The following is a 19217-nucleotide window of genomic DNA, read 5'->3' as shown; positions in this document are numbered from 1 at the left end:
CCTTGCTGCAATTTAAGCCAATTAAGGATTCTTGTCCTATCCTCAGAGGGTAAGAAGAAGGTTTTTCCTCCCTCCTCCTTGTTACAACCTTTTATGTACTTGAAACTATGGCATGTCCCCTCTCAGTCTTCTCTTTTCCAGACTAAATAAACCCAATTTTTTCAATCTTCCCTCATAAGTCATGTTTTCTATACCTTCTATCATTTTTGTTGCTCTTCTCTGGACTTTCTCCAATTTGTTCACATCTTTCCTGAGATGTGGCGCCCAGAACTGGACACAATACTCCAGTTGAGGCCCAATCAGCGCGGAGTAGCGCGGAAGAATTACTTCTCATGTCTTGCTTACAATACTCCTGCTAATACATCCCAGAAGGATGGGGTTTTTTTTGTTTGTTTTGGGTTTTTTTGCAACAGCATTACACTGTTGACTCATCTTTAGCTTGTGGTCCACTATGACCCCCAGATCCCTTTCCGCAGTACTCCTTCCTAGGCAGTCATTTCCCATTTTGTATGTGTGCATCTGATTGTTCCTTCCTAAGTGGAGTTCTTTGCATTTTGTCCTCATTGAATTTCATCCTATTTACTTCAGACCCTTTCTCCAGTTTGTCCAGATCATTTTGAGTTTCAATTCTATCCTCCAAAGCACTCACAACCCCTCCCAGCCTGGTATCATCCACAAACTTTATAAGTGTATTCTCCATTCCATTATCTAAATAATTGATGAAGATATTGAACAGACCTAGAACTGAACCCTGCGGGACCCCACTCATTATACTCTTCCAGCATGACTGTGAACCACTGATGATTACTCTCTGGGAATGGTTTTTATGAGAAGGTCATGAGAGACAGCATCAAAAGCTTTACTAAAGTCAAGATATACCACTTGAATACCACCCTATTCACAAGGCTTGTTACCCTGTCAAAGAAAGTTATTGGGTTGGGGGTGAGACAATTAGTTCTTGACAAATCCATGCTGACTGTTACTTATCACCTTATTATATTCTAGATGTTTGCAAATTGATTGCTTAATTATTGCTCCATTATCTTTTTGGGTACAAAAGTTGATGTAGTAGGGCAGAGCAGGGGTGTGTCTCTTTGGCTAGCTGCTGCCTGCTTGTGGAGTCAATGGCTGTGAGGCAACCCTTTCTGATGGCAAAGGGAATCTCTTTGCAGTGATGCTGCAATTTTGGATTGCACTCTCCCTCTCCCCGCAGCACAACCCAAACAGGCAGGATGGCCCACTGAGGTGAGTCAGGCTGGAGATGGTGGTCTCTCTCTCTCTCTCTGAACCCCACTGTGTGGGGCTGGCCCGAGCTGCCTGGTATCAGTGCTTGCCCCCTGCAGTTGGAAAACGTGTCTAGGAACAAAGATACTAATAAATTGAAGAATGCGCCAGTATGAAAGAACACCATTAAAAGGCGAATTACAGACGTTGCAGCTGACATGAAAGACCAGTTGTTACACAGGATTCAAGCAAGCGGGAAATACAGCTTATGACTGGACGAATCTTTGGATATGTCAGGTGAGGTTCAGTGTTTGGTTTATGTGATACATTTGTGATAGGAAAATAGAAGAACTGCTGTTTTGCAGATCACTACTGACAAAAACAAGTGATGAGAGTTTTAAGTGCCTGAATAATTTCATGATGAGCAATAATCTAGACTGGGGGCAGTGTTATGGTGTGCACAGACGGTGTTTTTGCAATGACAGGGAGGCATAATATGATAGCAAAAAAATTACAGATGTTGAACTATTTGCAAAAGTAACTCATTGTATGCTTCACAGGGAGAACCTAGTCATGAAAGAGATGCCAGATGACCTGAAAGATGTACTTGACAAAACAATAAAAATTGTTAACTTTATCGAAGCACACCCATTAAATGCACACATTTTTTCGGCAATGTGTGCAGAAATGGGTGAATTGCATCACAGCTGTCTCACTGAGGCCAGATGGCTTTCCAGGGAAAGGTTTTGAATCCTGTTTTTGAGCTTTGTGAGGCTCTGAAGGTATTTTTGGAAGAGAAAACACAAATCAGCAGATAGATTCTCAGGGGAGAACTGGCTGGCTCAGGGTGCTTATCTTGTGGATATCTTTGACCACCTGAGTCAGCTTATTATTAGCATGCGAAGGCGCCTTTCAATTTTTTGTCACACTGTCAAACAAAGTGACTGCGTTCATTGAAAAACTGGATCTACAGCAGAAATGAGTGCACAAAGGAAACATGAGCGTATATCAAGAATTTTTGAACTTTGATGAAGTCAAGGCCAACTGCCCGGCTTTGTGCTTTTATGACAGAACACAAGGATTCCCTTCTTTACCAGTACAGAACGTACTTCAGGGACATGGTAAGCAATCCTGAAATGATGTGGATCACAAATCTCTTTTTTTCAGAGTAACAGCCGTGTTAGTCTGTATTCGCAAAAAGAAAAGGAGTACTTGTGGCACCTTAGAGACTAACCAATTTATTTGAGCATGAGCTTTCGTGAGCTACAGCTCACTTCATCGGATGCATACCGTGGAAACTGCAGAAGACATTATATACACACAGAGACCATGAAACAATACCTCCTCCCACCCCACTGTCCTGCTGGTAATAGCTTATCTAAAGTGATCATCAAGTTGGGCCATTTCCAGCACAAATCCAGGTTTTCTCACCCTCCGCCCCCCCCCCCCACACACACAAACTCACTCTCCTGCTGGTAATAGCCCATCCAAAGTGACCACTCTCTTCACAATGTGTATGATAATCAAGGTGGGCCATTTCCTGCACAAATCCAGGTTCTCTCACTCCCTCACCCCCCTCCAAAAACCACACACACAAACTCACTCTCCTGCTGGTAATAGCTCATCCAAAGTGACCACTCTCCCTACAATGTGCATGGTAATCAAGGTGGGCCATGTCCAGCACAAATCCAGGCTTTCTCACCCCCCCCCCCCCCGAAACACACACACACACAAACTCACTCTCCTGCTGGCAATAGCTCATCCAAACTGACCACTCTGCAAGTTTAAATCCAAGTTTAACCAGAACGTCTGGGGGGGCGGGGGGAGGTTAGGAAAAAACAAGGGGAAATAGGCTACCTTGCATAATGACTTAGCCACTCCCAGTCTCTATTTAAGCCTAAATTAATAGTATCCAATTTGCAAATGAATTCCAATTCAGCAGTTTCTCGCTGGAGTCTGGATTTGAAGTTTTTTTGTTGTAAGATAGCGACCTTCATGTCTGTGATTGCGTGACCAGAGAGATTGAAGTGTTCTCCGACTGGTTTATGAATGTTATAATTCTTGACATCTGATTTGTGTCCATTTATTCTTTTACGTAGAGACTGTCCAGTTTGACCAATGTAAATGGCAGAGGGGCACTGCTGGCACATGATGGCATATATCACATTGGTGGATGTGCAGGTGAACGAGCCTCTGATAGTGTGGCTGATGTTATTAGGCCCTGTGATGGTGTCCCCTGAATAGATATGTGGGCACAGTTGGCAATGGGCTTTGTTGCAAGGATAGGTTCCTGGGTTAGTGGTTCTGTTGTGTGGTATGTGGTTGCTGGTGAGTATTTGCTTCAGGTTGCGGGGCTGTCTGTAGGCAAGGACTGGCCTGTCTCCCAAGATTTGTGAGAGTGTTGGGTCATCCTTCAGGATAAGTTGTAGATCCTTAATAATGCGTTGGAGGGGTTTTATGTGGAATTGCTTGAAATGATTCCTAAAGAGGAGGATGAATTTATTAAGCTGAAAAACAACACTGATATGAAATGTGCCCATGAAACCATGCCTGTTGCTGCATTCTGGTTGCGTGTGTCTGGTGAATTTCCCAAACTAGCTAACCGTGCTCTGCAAGTCCTCCTTCCCTTTGCTACCACCTACCTTTGTGAAAATGGATTCTCAGCCCTCACCAGCATTAAAAACAAACACCGTTCAAAAATGAATGTTGAAGTTTACCTTTGCACTTGCCTAACTGGAATTATTCCTCAATTGGATAAGCTATGCGCTGCCAAACAAGCCCAGGGATCACATTAGTATCAGGGAAGATGTCAATATTTTAATTTGATGGGGTTTTTTAAATTGATCTGTTTAAATAATAGTAATTTCTCTACAGTAATATCAATGATAACTATTAAAGTAATGTGAAAGAAACAAATTATGAGCAACAAAATAATGAGGGGGAAGTTAGGGGGTCTGCAAGTTTGTCTATGTAAATTTACGGATCCTTGGGTACAAAAAAGGTTGAGAACCACTGGTTGTCTCTAAGGTGCCACAAGTACTCCTTTTCTTTTTGCGAATACAGACTAACACAGCTGCTACTCTGAAACCTGCTTTATATCAGGTATTTTACACACACTGCCACCTAATGGCTGAACAGTATAATACAGTTTAGCATTCCCTTACATTTCCACCTTTAAATTTTGTATTTCAACCATTTACAATATTACACTGTCTTTGAAGTTCAGTAGGTATCAGTCTGTTAAGTGTCTCTGAATCATACTGGCTTTCTAATTACATGACCCAAATCCATAACAGCTTGGTCATCTGGCTGGCTGTTAGTTGCAGTGGTTGGCTGTGGTTGGTCTAGAATTCTTGAGTCGTCGTCTTGTTCTGCATCTGCCATCTGTAGAGTTCACTCTGATTGTTTTTTCTGAGGAACAAACTGCAGCTGTTGACGGTTTCTTTTGAACTCTCCACTGTCAATCTCAATCACATACGATCTAAGCACTGAATTCATTTTCTTTACAGCAGCTAGAGTTGTCCATTGTTTTTCTCCATTCAATTTGACATGAACATGGTCACAGATTCTAGAACTGACCATTCTCTAACTGAGTGGTGGTTTTTGTAGAAGTATTTATATGCTCTTAGCCTTTTTATTCGATTTGGCTACTCTCTTCATGTCTTGCCACTTTGGAGATAGCTTCATTTCCAACGTTGGAACAGTAGTTCTGAGTTGTCTTCACATCATGAGTTGTGCTGGACTATATCTAGTAGCTGCTAGTTGTGTTGATCTGTAATTCAGATGACCAAGGAATGGATCTTCTTTCTGTAAGATTTTCTTGGCTGTCTGAACAGCTGCCTCACCCTTTCCATTCATATTGTGGGTAATGTGGCCTGCTAGTAATATGGTCAAAATCATATTTTGTTTGGAGCAACTTAAATTCTATTGCAGTAAATTGTGGTACGTTGTCCATTGCTCGTTGTTCTGGAATATTGATGTGAACAAAGGAGCACTTCAGTTTCTGAGAACACTGTGGCATGTTATGGCTTTCAAATACATTATTTCTATATACCTGGAAAAATAATCCACGATGACCAGGTAATGATGTCCTCTGAATTTGCATAAATCTTCCAAGGCTGTCTGATAGAGGTGGTGGTATTAAAGGTTCTTATTGCTGTGTTGGTCTGTTCATTCTGCAGTGTTCAAATGCAGATACTTTTTTCTGTATGTCCTTTGTGGATGAGATTTAGGATTCCTCCTCTCATTTCGTTTGGAATTACATTGTAATTGCCTTTAATTATGAGTCCATTCCACTCATTTCATTTTCCATTCACCACAAAGTAGTCTCCAGTCACTTCCATAGTATCCTTTAGATACGTGGACTGGCTGCCCCTAGAAATCCCTAAAGCTGCACGTCAGTCAAGGTTGCTTTTTGTAGCTGGAGTAGTCTCTTTTCTGACTTTGGTGTGTATGTGTCTACAATATCCACATATGCCTTTACATCATCATTGAGCTCACGGGTAGTTGAGCGTGATGCTGGGATCCTTGACAGAGTATTTGTAACTATCAGATATTTCCCAGGAACATATTTAGCAATTGGGTTAAATCTCATTAACCTTAGCAATAGATGTTGGCATCTCAGTGGTGCTTTTCTTGTAAGGAGGGTTACAAACAGTTTGTGTGGATTGGATTAATTTACACTGATAACAGACCATAGATATCCATGAAAGTTCTCACCTGCACTATGCTTGTCAAACTCTCCTTTTCTGTCTGTTCATATTGTTTGTCTGCTTCTATGCAAGATCAAAATACAGCTGTCTTCCACTCAGAGCTACTCAGTTGCAACAATACACCACCAAGGCTATTGCTGCTTGAATTTCCACTGATTGTTGTGACCCCAATGAGAACTGGAGCTGTTAAGATAATTTTTTACCTTTTTGAAGGTGATTTCTTGATTTGGCCCTCATAGCTAAGATGTGTTGGACTTCAACAGTTCATTCAGTGGTTTTGGCACTGTAGAAAGGTCTTACAGGTATCGACCAAAGTATACCATCCCAATTATGTGTCTCAGTACTGGTACATTAATTAGTGCATTCAATTCTCAAATTGTTCCTACTTTCTCAGGGCTAGGATTGAATCCATCTTTGTCTCAAAATCTCGATTTGGGGGTAGGTATAAAATGCACTTTTCCTTGTTTAACTTCAGTCCAGACTGACTGGATTAGGCTTTGGACTTCATGGAGGGTTTTGTTGTGTTCTTCCATCAAAGATCCATATATCAGAAGATCATCCATGAATACTACAGCTCCATTTGTGTTAGTAAAAATTCTGCTACCTTTCTTCGGAAAATTTCAGGTGAACTGGTACTCTCAAAAGGTAACCTTCAAAAGCAAAATCTCCAAAAGAGTGTGATAAATATAGTCAGTTTGCTAAATTCCTTGAGCCAGAGAAAGTGCTAGAATCTGCTCGAGGCATCCAGCTTGGAGAATACTGTCACTCCTTTCACTTTGGGGAGGAAGTTATCCAGTGTTGGGAGGATATATTTTTTTTCACTAACAAATGATGTTTCATTAAGTCTTTTGAGAGACATGCACATTAATATTTTTCCACTTTTCATTATAAGTGGCACATTGGGGCATACTATGTTGTTGGCTCAAAGATTTTCTCGATTATCCAACCTGCTCCATTCTCTTTAGCTCAGTTTCTACTTTATGAAACAATGGAATAGGAATTCAGTGATGTGTATGTACACTCTGTGGTTCAGCATTGTCTCTTAAAATGTACTGGATCACCTTTCAAAAGTCCAGTATCACCAAATACTCCATTGAGATCTTCCACCTTGCTCGCTAGGCCCATCATGGCTGCCATGCTGCGGCTGAGAAGGCTTTTGGTCTGTGATCATATCATAAATATAAAGGGAAGGATAAACACCTTTAAATCCCTCCTGGTCAGAGGAGAAACCCTTTCACCTGTAAAGGGTTAAGAAGCTAAGACAACCTTGCTGGCACCTGACCAAAATGACCAATGAGGAGACAAGATACTTTCAAAGCTGGAGGAGGGGGTGAACAAAGGTTTCTTTCTGACTGTGTTGTTTTTGCCGGGACCAGAGCGGGAATGCAGGTCAGACCTCCTGTAAAAAGTTAATAAGCAATCTAGTTAGATATGCGTTAGATTCTGTTTTGTTTAAATGGCTGATAAAATAAGTTGTGCTGTATATTCCTGTTTTTGGGTCTTTTTGTAACTTAAGGTTTTGCCTAGAGGGATTCTCTATGTTTTGAAATTGATTACCCTGTAAGGTATTTACCATCTTGATTTTACAGAGGTGATTCTTTTACTTTTTCTTTAATTAAAATTCTTTTAAGAACCTGATTGCTTTTTCATTGTTCTTAAGATCCAAAGGTTTGGGTCTGTGTTCACCTATGCAAATTGGTGAGGACTTTTATTTTGGGGGGGAAGGACTTTTCCAAGTGGGCTCTTCCCCTGTTATATTTGTTAGACGCTTGGTGGTGGCAGCAAAAAAGTCCAGGGACAAAAGGTAAAATAGTTTGTTCCTTGGGGAAGTTTTAACCTAAGCTGGTAAAAATAAGCTTAGTGGGGTTTTCATGCAGGTCCCCACATCTGTACCCTAGAGTTCAGAGTGGGGAAGGAACCTTGACAGGTCATTTGACCAAATAGACTCTGAATGTATAGCTTTTGTCTTTTAAGTTGTTTCTGTGGTGAACTGGCCCATGTTGTTCCCAGGGCTAGTCAGAGCTGTGTCAGGTGACTTCAGCTTTGGGAAGGGTTGAAGATGATTGTAAGTCTCTTCTAAGATGATTATTAAGTCAGCTTCTAAGTCAATATTAAAGTCCTAGTCTTGCCATGAATATTCAGTTTCACTCCAAGAGACAGATCCCAGAAACAATGGCTCTTGATTGTATGTAATATGAGTCAACTCCGTGACTGCCAACAGCTGCAAAATGTCCATATTTCATGTATGTATTACATCATGTGCCTTTGGCTGGATGTGCATCATCTCTTGGGCTCTGATTTTTTTTTTTTTTACGCCTTTTGCGTGTAGGCTGGAATTTGTCCCTCTTAACCTGGGAGTTCTCTCTCTTTGTGTCAGGGGTTTTTATGATGATGACTTTTTACACTTAACTGTCTGTTCTATAGCTTCTAAGCTAGTTTCAGGTTTTTACAAGCTGCTCCTGCCTTTTGTTCTATTTCACTAATTCGGACTTTTGCTATCTGAATAGTTATGGCTATGGTTAAATCTCTTCAATTGTAGCTGCTGTGAAATGTTTTTGTCTGCTAACCCAATAACCAGCCTATCTTTGATATTTGCATGTTTTGCATTCCCAGAATCACAGTTTTCAGCCACTGTAAGCAGAGCTCTTATAAAACATTCAGCGTTTTCTCCTGGTTCTTGAATTCTCTGGTGAAAACATGCTCTTCATAAACCTCACTTCTCTGGGGTATAAAGTATGCATCAGACATAGCCAGACCTCTTTCATAGTCATCCTTGTGACTGTCTTCAATAAAGTCAAGGAATTTAAAGGTATGCTCTCCTTGCTTCCCCATAGCGTAAGTTAAAGATATCTCTAGTTTCTTTGGGCAGCTTTGTAGCAATGCAAAATCTTGTTTCCAGTCCCTCAATTCTGAAGGTTTGTCAAAGCTCAAGTTCTCTGGGGCACTGAAGAGTAAGCTGTGTAATAGAGCTCCTTCTCCGCCTCAGTGGCTTCCGTGCTTCTGGTTAGCATCAGGCCAGGGTATTCCACTCTCCCTCAGAATTTCCCCATGCCTTTAGGGTTAATGTCTACCCCTTGCCTGAGCAGAGTTCCTCCCGGGCTCCTTGATAGGGGGAGGGGACCCTCTTTGTCTCCAGTAGCCCCTCCAGGCCTAGGGGCAACAGACCAGACACTCAGTTCAGTCTCTCCTTTCTGGCGGGGTCTCTTCCCTCAGACCTCTGGGCCTGGAAGGGCTGTTCGCCCTGTTGGGCAGGGTTTTCCCTGCCCTTTGCCTCTGTACCTGTGGGGTTTTCCTCCTAGTGCTTATCAGTGTCTACACCACCCAACTCTCCAGTAGCATGCCTCACTCCCACAGCTCCTTTCACTTGTCCCTATCTGGCTGGAGGGGAGGCTCTTAACAGGTTCTGGCAGGCCCCTTGATTGGCCTGAGGTGTCCTAATTAACCTGGAGTAGCCCCTGTTCAGTTACCGGGGGAGCAGGGATCTGCTTATCCTGGGGCTAATATACCTGCCTTCCACAACTCTCCTGTATACATCTGGCCTGACCCCGTCACATCTGGAGAATGACATGGTGTCAGGAGTAAACTAAGAACAGAATGAACAAAGCAACAAAGAATCTCACCTACTTCCCCACTCCTGACACCATATCATGGTCCTGTACCAAATATGGACTGGATACAGAGTGTGCTTGTACACACCAGATGTGTTCATCATAAGATCCTTTAATGATCTGGCAGGTATGGCTGAGGTTCCTTTAAATAAGGTATTTTGCACCCAGTGCCACCTAGTGTCTGAATAGTATAGTACAGTTTAGCGTTCCACTACACTTGGGAAATAGAAGTAGAAGAGCTGCCAAATTCCTTTCAGGTAGGCCCTCATTTTTTGATGTTGGGGTTGAGGGAATCAGGTGAGATACTTTGAGATCCGAAGCTCTGCATTTCTGCAACCTTACCACTGGCTGTAGGGCTCAGGAAGTGGTTCATTCCAGAGCAAGTCACCAAAGTTCCTTTTTGTTGTCCTTGGTGAGAGAAAGAGAGAATTTTGGAACTCTGTATTCAACTTGGATAATGATCAAGGCAGAATTTCCCTTTCATACAATGGTCAACATGCTCCTGTTTTGCTTCTAATGAATAACATATGAGTGTCAGAAGCCTCACTCCAGTTCCTGAAGTAGGGACACCAGTCAGTTGCTAACTATGCTGCAGCGCTTTGGTGGGGGAGCATCGAAAGGACAAAGGAGGCAGTCCCCTTGCTCTCAGTGCCTGTGCCCAATGCAATTACAGGCAAAGTCCTGTTCCGCCCCTGCAGTCCCAGGATGGAGCATGCCCAATGCAGATGGATTTTTGGTGAATTTAGATGCCAAACTCTAACAAGCCTCTCCTGGGCGTCTGTAAACTGAGATTTTTCAGAGGCCTTAACGTATTTGGGCAAATTTTCACGGGGACAGAAAAACTCAGATTCCTGACATTAGGGCCATTCTTCTGCCAAATGTCAAGCCCCTGCTTCAAAGCACAGAGTTATTAGATCTTCTCAATGAAATAGTTGTACAAACTTTTTACCAAGGGTGAAACACTGTATTTTTTCACAAATCTTGTTCTAGGAAGGACTGAACAACTTTAGTGGAAACATTCCAGAATAATTCAGCCTTGAGCAGAGACCTGGCATTGGTTGTTTCAGCCGAAATGGTTAAAGTTTGGCAAAGCAACTGAAATCAGGGTCTTATAACAAGAGGTATTGACTTACCTTAACTTTAGGTGGTGCTACCAACTCTCTCTATAATGCTGCAGACTCTTTTCCCAGCAGTTAGAGAAAGTAACCTTCAAACAAACATCTCTGCTTTCATAGCCACTATTTTTTGGGGGGGAGTTAACAGGATGATTCCATTCCTTGCAAACCCGGATTAAAGGGTATGTAGCCAGTTGGCAGAATCACCAGATCTGGAAGATGATTAATGATCTTACTACTAGCAGAGTTTGTGCCTTTCCTCAGGCCTTTCTTTTACTGAGCCATAAACAAAGGATATAAATAAAAACAAGCTAGTCAGAACAGTGGGTCTGAATTTCTAGAGATCTTTTTGGCGAGCAGGGAGGGGCCAGGATACACCCCAGATAGCTGTTGCTGAAGCCTCTTTTCCTCTGCCTTAATATCCCCACCCTCGATCACCCATGTGACAAGCAGGTGTCCATGCATTGGGGTTTGTGGTGCCTTCCTTTCTCGCCACAGGATCATTAATAACATATCACTCAAAGCATCACTATATTGACATTATCACTGTGTGATGACATTGCAGCTCATCAGTGATGTAGCGTTGTGGTGATGTGAAAAATTGCAAAATGCTGATTCAGTTGTGATGCTCCCTATGCGTACCTGCCTAGCCACTACTTGTTCTTAGCATGAAGCGGTCTTGTCTGTGTCTGTAGTAGTTCCAACTCCCTCAAACTAACAGTCTCTGGCCACACAAGCACTGCCTTTCTGGTATCTGCAGAATCCACCCTCTCTGGGCAAACTGGTAATAGGCACACATCAACCCCCAAGTCCTCAGAGTGTTCCCTGCAGTGTCCAGCCTTTAACCACGGGATACTCACAGAAATTACCAGGTAAGCTGTCCCCAAAAGGAACAGTGCATACAAGAGCTTGTTTGTTTCAACTGACGTTCAGCTCCAATATATAACACAGCACTGAAATACATGTATAGTAAAAATAGTCATAAGTTTATTATAGAGACAAGTGGATGAGGTAATATCTTTTATTAGGCCAACTTGTGTTGGTGAAAGACACAAACTTTCAAGCTACATGGAGCTCTTCTTCAGATCAACTTTTGATCTGTGTGTAGTTCTTGTATCTTTCACCAACAGAAGTTGGTCCAATAAAATATATCACCTCGCCTACCTTGTCTCTCTCATACCTTGGGCTCAATGCAGCTACACCAACACTGAACAAAATAAGGTTATTATCAAAGGCAAAGTTTAAGAGAGAGTAAATAATGGAAACAGAAATATAAATATAAAATAAAATACAAACCTGGATCTACACTTATCAAAGGTTATCTTTCCTATTTAATAGAGTAGATGTCCCCCGAAGGATTCATTCTTTTGGAGAGCTAACAGGTTTTCAGTCAATTCAGGATCCAAGCGTTCATGAACACCCCCACCTTTTTTCCAGACATTTTTTTCAGGGAATGTAAGGGGAGTTTGTCTTGTGGTGCTTGTTAGTGGTTTTTTTTTTTTTTTTTTTTTGTGGGTGGTGGTGTTTTGGGTGTGGTTTGTTTTTCTCAGATTAACAGGATTTAGGTGGCAAGGCTATGACAGATACAGAGGCAGCAGTGGGAGTGACCCATGTAGCGGAAGACACAATGAGGATGACTGGATGTGGAAGCTGTGGTATGTACATGATCCTGGAGGGGGCACCTGGTAAGAGTTTTGTCTGTATGAAATGCCGTCTGATAAAGCTGATGGAAGAAAAGATCCGAGGTTTGGAGATGCAGGTGGAAAGTCTGGTAGAGTTTAGGAAGGGGTTTGAGCAGATTATGGAGCAAAGACATGAGGTATCTGAAGGGAAAAGCTCAGACTTGCAGGTGGAATCAGGGCTGGGGAATTCTGAGGGGAGACTGGGTGAGGAAAGTGGTCAGTGGAAGCATGTGACTAAAAGAACCAGGCAGAGGAAAAGACGGGCTAGTGAAGGAGAAATAGAGCTCAGGAATAGGTTTGCAGAATTGGAAAATGAAGAAGGGGTTCAGCAGGTAGTCACTGAAGGTGGAAGGGCAAGGAAGAAGAGAAGAGCGGCTAGTCCTATAGGAAAAGGGGAAGAGTTAATGGAGATTATACCAAATATGAGCTCCAGGAGGATACAGGATGGGTTAAAGAGGATTACAAGGGAGAATAGGAATAGAAATAACTTGCAGCCAGAGGGAACAGGGGATAGACTGGAGAATAGCACCATCACTAGGAAAAGGCAGGTCTATGTGATTGGGGACTGTTTACTGAGAAGAATAGATAGGTCTGTAACCAGAGCTGATCCAGAGAATAGGAGGGTATGCTGTCTTCCAGGTGCTAAGATACGGGATGTAGGCCTGTGGTTGAAAAGTATTCTAAAGGGAGCAGGAAAGAATCCGCTAATTATCCTTCATGTGGAAACAAATGATACGGCTAGATTCTCGCTGGAAACTATTAAGGGAGACTATGCTAGGTTGGGGAAGACGCTTAAGGAAATCGAGGCTCAGGTGATCTTTAGTGGGATTCTGCCTGTTCCTAGAGAAGGGCAACAAAGGTGTGACAAGATTATGACTATCAACAGATGGCTTAGGCAGTGGTGCTATAAGGAGGGCTTTGGGATGTATGGCCATTGGGAGGCATTCATGGACAGAGGACAGTTCTCTCGGGATGGACTTCATCTGAGTAGGGAAGGAAATAGACTTCTAGGATGGAGGCTGGCACAACTGATTAAGAGAGCTTTAAACTAGAAATTTGGGGGAGATGGTTGGGAGATGTCCAGGTAATCTGCATGCCGGATTTTAGCATTGAGAGGAAAGAAAACAAAGTAAGAAAGGATACAGCCGTGGGTAGGAGGAAGGGCAGTGTAGATATCAGTCTAATAGGTTATACTGGCTGTAGAATGACCGTGCCTAATAGGGTACAGAATGTGAGTGAGGCCAAACAGCAAAAATCAAGATGTTTGTACACTAACGCGAGGAGCCTAGGTAACAAAATGGAGGAATTAGAGCTACTGGTGCAGGAAGTGAAACCAGATATTATAGGGATAACAGAAACATGGTGGAATAGTAGTCATGACTGGGCTACAAGTATCAAAGGGTATGTGCTGTTTAGGAAAGACCAAAGTAAAGGTAAAGGTGGTGGAGTAACACTGTATATCAATGATGAGGTAGAATGTAAAGAAATAAGAAGCAATGAAATGGATATGACTGAGTCCGTCTGGGCAAAAATTACATTGGGGAAGAAAACTATTAGTCTCCCCTGGGATAGTGCTTGGGATGTGCTATAGACCGCCGGGATCTAATTTGGATATGGATAGAGCCCTTTTTAATGTTTTTAATAAAGTAAGTACTAATGGAAACTGTGTGATCATGGGAGACTTTAACTTCCCAGATATAGACTGGAGGAAGAGTGCTAGTAATAATAATAGGGCTCAGATTTTCCTAGATGCGATAGCTGATGGATTCCTTCAGCAAGTAGTTGCTAAACCAACTAGAGGGGATGCCATTTTAGATTTGGTTTTGGTGAGTAGTGAGGACCTTATAGAAGAAATGGTTGTAGGGGATAATCTTGGCTCAAGTGATCATGAGTTAATTCAGTTCAAACTGAATGGAAGGATTAACAAAAATAAATTTGCAACTAGGGTTTTTGATTTCAAAAGGGCTGACTTTCAAAAATTAAGGACATTAGTTAGGGAAGTGGATTGGACTGAAGAATTTATGGATCTAAAGGTAGAGGAGGCCTGGGATTATTTTAAATCAAAGCTGCAGAAGCTATGGAAAGCCTCCATCCCAAGAAAGGGGAAAAATTTATAGGCAGGAGTTGTAGACCAAGCTGGATGAGCAAGCATCTCAGAGAGGTGATTAAGAAAAAGCAGAAAGCATACAGGGAGTGGAAGAAGGGAGGGATCAGCAAGGAAAGCTACCTTATTGAGGTCAGAACATGTAGGGATAAAGTGAGACAGGCTAAAAGTCAAGTAGAGTTGGACCTTTCAAAGGGAATTAAAACCAACAGTAAAAGGTTCTATAGTCATATAAATAAGAAGAAAACAAAGAAGAAGTGGGACCGCTAAACATTGAGGATGGAGTGGAGGTCAAGGATAATCTAGGCATGGCCCAATATCTAAACAAATACTTTGCCTCAGTCTTTAATAAGACTAAAGAGGATCTTAGGGATAATGGTAGCAGGACAAATGGGAATGAGGATATGGAGGTAGACATTTCCATATTTGAGGTAGAAGCAAAACTCAAACAGCTTAATGGGACTAAATCGGGGGGCCCAGATAATCTTCATCCAAGAATATTAAAGGAATTGGCACCCGAAATTGCAAGCCCATTAGCAAGAATTTTTAATGAATCTGTAAACTCAGGGGTTGTACCATATGATTGGAGAACTGCTAACATAGTTCCTATTTTTAAGAAAGGGAAAAAAAGTGATCCGGGTAATTATAGGCCTGTTAGTTGGACATCTGTAGTATGCAAGGTCTTGGAAAAAATTTTGAAGGAGAAGGTAGTTAAGGACATTGAAGTCAATGGTGAATGGGACAAAATACAACATGATTTTACAAAAGGTAGATCGTTCCAAACCAACCTGATCTCCTTCTTTGAGAAAGTAACAGATTTTTTTAGACAAAGGAAATGCAGTGGATCTAATTTACCTAGATTTTAGTAAGGCATTTGATATGGTGCCACATGGGGAATTATTAGTTAAATGGATAAGATGGGGATCAATAGGAAAATTGAAAGGTGGATAAGGAATCGGTTAAAGGGGAGACTGCAACGGGTCCTACTGAAAGGTGAACTGTCAGGCTGGAGGGAGGTTACCAGTGGAGTTCCTCAAGGATCGGTTTTGGGACCAATCTTATTTAATCTTTTTATTACTGACCTCAGCACAAAAAGTGGGAGTGTGCTAATAAAGTTTGTGGATGATACAAAGCTGTGAGGCATTGCCAATTTAGAGAAGGATAGGGATATCCTACAGGAGGATCTGGATGACCTTGTAAACTGGAGTAATAGTAATAGGATGAAATTTAATAGTGAGAAGTGTAAGGTCATGCATTTAGGGATTAATAACAAGAATTTTAGTTATAAGCTAGGGACGCATCAATTAGAAGTAACGGAGGAGGAAAAGGACCTTGGAGTACTGGTTGATCATAGGATGACTATGAGCTGCCAATGTGACATGGCTGTGAAAAAAGCTAATGCAGTCTTGGGATGCATTAGGAGAGGTATTTCCAGTAGGGATAAGGAGGTTTTAGTACCGTTATACAAGGCACTGATGAGACCTCACCTGGAATACTGTGTGAAGTTCTGGTCTCCCATGTTTAGGAAGGATGAATTCAAAATGGAACAGGTACAGAGAAGGGCTACTAAGATGATCCGAGGAATGGAAAACTTGTCTTATGAAAGGAGACTCAAAGAGCTTGGCTTGTTTAGCCTAACTAAAAGAAGGTTGAGGGGAGATATGATTGCTCTCTATAAATATATCAGAGGGATTAATACCGGAGAGGGAGAGGAATTATTGAAGCTCAGTACCAAAGTGGACACAAGAACAAATGGATATAAACTGGCCACCAGGAAGTTTAGACTAGAAATTAGACGAAGGTTTCTAACCATCAGAGGAGTGAAATTTTGGAATAGCCTTCCAAGGGAAGCAGTGGGGGCAAAAGATCTATCTGGCTTTAAGATTAAACTCGATAAGTTTATGGAGGAGATGGTATGATGGGATAACATGGTTTTGGTAATTAAATATTCATGGTAAATAGGCCCAATGGCCTGTGATGGGCTATTAGATGGGGTGAGATCCGAGTTACTTAGGAAAGAATTTTCTGTAGTATCTTGCTGATGAATCTTGCCCATATGCTCAGGGTTTAGCTGATGGCCATATTTGGGGTCGGGAAGGAATTTTCCTCCAGGGCAGATTGGAAGAGGCCCTGGAGGTTTTTCGCCTTCCTCTGTAGCATGGGGCATGGGACACTTGCTGGAGGATTCTCTGCTCCTTGAAGTCTTTAAACTACGATTTGAGGACTTCAATAGCACAGATATAGGTGTGAGGTTTTTTTTGTAGGAGTGGAGGGTGAAATTCTGTGGCCTGTGTTGTGCAGGAGGTCATACTAGATGATCATAATGGTCCCTTCTGACCTAAATATCTATGAAAGAACAAAATGTCTCCTTGCATTCTATTTAAATTCTTCAAAGTTCATTTTTTCTCCTAGAGACAGGACAACCCACTGTAGTTTCGTCTCCATTATTTTTCTGTTCTCTTGCTTACTCCATATGCAGATTTGGCTTACATTGTATTGGCTTGCAGTGCTTAATTTATATAACAGATAGCAAGACAAGTGAACCAACTTCCTTTGTCTAACTCAAAATCTGTTTGTCAACCCTGCCTTGATTTAGATTTTAGAACATATGTTTAGTACATATATATGTCTTCAGTATAATCAATGCAGACATTACACAATGATTATGAGGAACTGTGTGATTCTGGCTTTCATTTAAGATCTCACATGACATTCTTAATAGATAACTATTATGAAAGCAGTGTGCTAGATGCAGTGAGTTTGTCAGGCCTGATAGGACAGTTACAGAGCAGTGAATTCTTTGCCGGCTAGTACCAGTGGGCCTCTGTGTCACAGCAATGTCATCACATTTTGCTGTAAACTCCTCAGTACTGTGAGGCCTGGGTCTTTTCCCAGTGGCCAAAGCCTCAAAAATGGCAACCCTGTTCATAAACCACTTCCAGGAGGAGCATTCTTTGGTTAGCTTGAAGAATAGAAAGAAAGTTAACCAGTTTCTGTACAGATCTAGAAATAAGCTTCATTCTAAGAAACAAACATGTCATATTCACAGAATCAATTATAGCAGTAAGGAAACACAAGAGACAGTCCTCCCTAATTGAGGTTGTAGTCTAACTTCCCTACATATGTGTATATCCCATTGGCTCTAATAAGTCTTATTTATATGTATTACAAGTTATGAGCAATAAAACCTCTGTCTTTTCTCCTCCTCCTCGTGTCTCTTTTATTTATTTGAATGATCTGTCACTTCAGTGAAATAGTATAATATATGCTGTTGATAGACTGTTTACTTTTAGATGGTGAAACTGACTGACAAACAACAATCTGTTTTTTTCTTTTCTATATGACACTTGCTTTTTATAACCGCTTTGCTGCAAATACTAATTATCTTCATGCCACATAGAATTTTAATGTTACTTCTGTAAGGTCCCCACTTAGCTATCACTTTCAAGCAATAAAGATTAAGATTGAGATGAAACTAGAGTAGATAAACTTCCAAATGACTAATACATGGAATATGTGTAGCAGGAAATAGCAGATATTATTGGGCAAGTGGTTCCCCCATTCCTAGAATTCCTTGCATTCTTCCATTACCATTACTATACAATATTTTAGGATTCCCCTTCCCATACATCGTCACCAAAACAGAATGCCGTGCTACAAGGTATATAGATAGAGTGACAGATCATAGCAAAAGAGATATGATTTGCTTCTCTCACCTTAAGCAGTTACAAATTACAAGATATATTTTCCTAATGTTTGGTATTTTATTCATCTTGTTATTCTTGTCAGTACTTTGCCCCCTCCCCCGCAAAAAAAAATCTAAAACACCTCATCTGTTATGTAACACTTTAAGTCTTTTCCTACTGTTTGTAACATCTCGTTGCCAACACTCCATCTGTGATTTTAGCTTGCTGATGTACTTTGTGGTTCTGTTATTAACACAGATGCTGAGTTCTGTTTAAATATTAATTTTAGCTTCCACTCGCTAGTGGGGCTTAGGCCACTGAGTGCCTCAAGAACTGCAAGTGTGTTGAAGAAGGGGCAGGAAATATGCTCTTAAGAACGTGCTTCGCACTGGGACCATTCTTGTTCTCAGTGAAGTCCTTGCCAAAGCTTTCTGCGGGAGCAGGAGCAGGCTCATTTTGACCTCTCATTGAAAAAAGTAAGAATAGTGTTAGAACAGAAGGCCTGATTCTGTTCTCTTGGTGTAACAACATTCAGTTTGGTGGAATTATTCCTTATTTACAGTGGTAGAAAAGAAGAACCAGAAGCACTGTTTATAAGAATGGGCCTGATACATTGGTTTTCTTAATCGTAATAACTGGACAGTTAAGTTTAGGGCAGGGGTTCTCAAGCTTTTTCATATTGTGAACCATATCTCAATAGAGAAGTTGTCTCATGGTCCATCTCCCTTCCTGTTTTCGACTGTGGGGCCCACTTAGCCTCCCTTTTGTGATTACATAACTTCTTTATGTCAACTGCTTAAACAGAAAAACAAGTTCAGGAGAGTGCTGTATTTTGTAGGCTTTCAGTGAAATTTATAAGCTGGAAGCAAGGAGGAGGAGCCAATACCATGTGTCTACCACCAAGGGCACCACAATTGCAAAACTCCTACTGAGTTCACTTGAGCTAAGATCAGCCCATTAAAATGTTGTGATACTCTATTTTTTCCCCTCTATCATTTGCACCAGGTGGATATTAATCTTTAATTGGAAGGGTGGTTTGCCATGAGGGCAGTTAGGTAGCCTTCCATACCAGCTACCTGGATTCCT

General features: G+C 41.5%; 1 protein-coding gene across 3 annotated transcripts in view; it reads left to right on the top strand.

Annotated features, from left to right (window-relative positions):
- NELL1 (neural EGFL like 1) overlaps window positions 1-19217 on the top strand; it is a 440683-nt gene that overhangs the window by 325785 nt on the left and 95681 nt on the right. The gene's annotated exons all lie outside the window — the stretch shown is intronic.

Source organism: Lepidochelys olivacea (assembly GCF_965140295.1).
Source record: "Lepidochelys olivacea isolate rLepOli2 genome assembly, chromosome: 6".
NCBI lineage: Eukaryota > Metazoa > Chordata > Testudines > Cheloniidae > Lepidochelys > Lepidochelys olivacea.
Note: the sequence above shows the minus strand (reverse complement) of the source record. Positions and strands in the feature narration are given on the sequence as shown.